This window comes from Octodon degus, unplaced genomic scaffold, assembly GCF_000260255.1.
Source record: "Octodon degus isolate 3935 unplaced genomic scaffold, OctDeg1.0 scaffold00189, whole genome shotgun sequence".
NCBI lineage: Eukaryota > Metazoa > Chordata > Mammalia > Rodentia > Octodontidae > Octodon > Octodon degus.
The window spans coordinates 2,553,862-2,555,647 of record NW_004524765.1 but is presented as its reverse complement, the minus strand read 5'-3'; positions in this window follow the sequence as shown (position 1 = coordinate 2,555,647).

Sequence of the window (1,786 nt, the reverse complement as noted above, 5' to 3'; positions counted from 1 at the left end):
AGAGAGAGAGAGAGAGAGAGAGAGAGAGAGAGAGAGAGAGAGAGAGAGAGAGAGAACAATGACCTCTTTGAGCCTGCAGTCAGTCAGATGGTGCTGATCACACAGGGGCCAACAAGGTCAAGAATCTCCTCTGTTGTATCATTCATATAAGAATGTTTGACTCAACATATTCTAATAAATGAAATAAGCCCCATTTGGGCACTGTGGCACACACCCATAATCCAGCACTCCCATGCTGAAGCAGGAGTTCCACGTCAGCCTGGGCTACAGGGTGTGTTCATGACCAGTCTGCACTACAAAGTAAGACCCCATCTCAAAATAACAAAAATACATACATGAATGAATAAGTGGATGAATAAATACAGAAAGAAGTCCCTTGCTCCAGCTTAGCTGCTTGGCATTATATAGTGGGCTGGAGATTTGTCCAGACCAAGCCTCAAGGCCCCAGCACTTGTCCTTGCCCTCCCCCACTCGCTCCGACCTGTAGAGAACAAGGAGGAATTTCATGAAGAAAGCTTGGCACTCAGCAAATGAGGATCTGCATCGGAGATGTATAGCTGGAGACGCCAGCGCAGATGTGTAATTCAAACTACTTAGGAGGTTGAGGCTGAGAATTGAAAGTTTGAGAGCAGCCAGAAGGTCTTGGTGAGATGCTATCTCATAGCAAAATTAAAACAAGGCCGGAGTATGTGCCTCGGTGTGTGACTTGCCTAAGATAGGTAAAGTGCTGGGCTCAGTACTCAGCAACACACACACACACACACACACACACACACACGACATAAAAAGAGGACTCTCAAGGCCTATTATCATAGTGTTAATACCTACTTAACATTTCCAAATGGTTGAGACTGTGGATAAGGTGTTTAAATTCTCTTAAATAGTGAAAAACAAAAACATAGAAACAGTTGACCAACTCAGCGTTACCTAAGGTGACATCTTTTTTTCTTTTTTTTTTTCCCCAGAGAGTGTCTACCTGTGTAGTTCAGACTGGCCTGAACTCACTAGATGGCTCAGCTGGGTGAGAACTCCTGGTATTGCTCTTGTTGCCCCTCCCAAGGGCTGGGACTACAGGCACGTGGCAGCAAACCAGGCAGCAAACTGTATGTGATTCTAAGTAAACCTTGCCTACTTTTTAAAATGTATAAATAGAAGAATAGGCATAAAGACTCAGCATTTGCCTGGCACCTAGAAGGCATAAACACAACCAGGTATAATCTCAAAGAAGCAGTTTCTCCTCTGTGCTGAGGGCTGGCTTACACACTGACGTGCAGACGACATGCTCTGATGATCAGTCAAGCTGATGGCAAGTCTGAGACCTCCCAGCCTCTGTGGACTTGGTGCCTGCTAGAGTCCAGATGAGCGCACCTCTGCCTCCAGAGCCTTGGGCGGGGGCAGCCTGTACCCTCTTATGGACACACGGTATCGAGGGCCTGACGCTACAGCACACTGGCCACCTTGTGCAGCATCCTTTAGCTCCTTTCCAGGGTGCCTCGGGGTCCTTGGTCTGCCCCATGCCTTGGTCCCTCTCAGGCACTGTGGTGACGCAATGAGTCCAGGCGCTGGCATCCAGGCTGAGCAAGGGACTCACTCATGATTACCGAAGCAGCAGTTCAGGGGGGACTTGCAAGGTGATGCCTTCTTCACACTATCCTAATAGGAAACCTGGAATATTATACTCTGAATTATCTGTAATGATAAATGCATGAGCATCTCTCTCTTGGATGGAAAATACTATAATCTTAACACTAATGAGATGGATGGATGTACAGATGTGCATAATTTT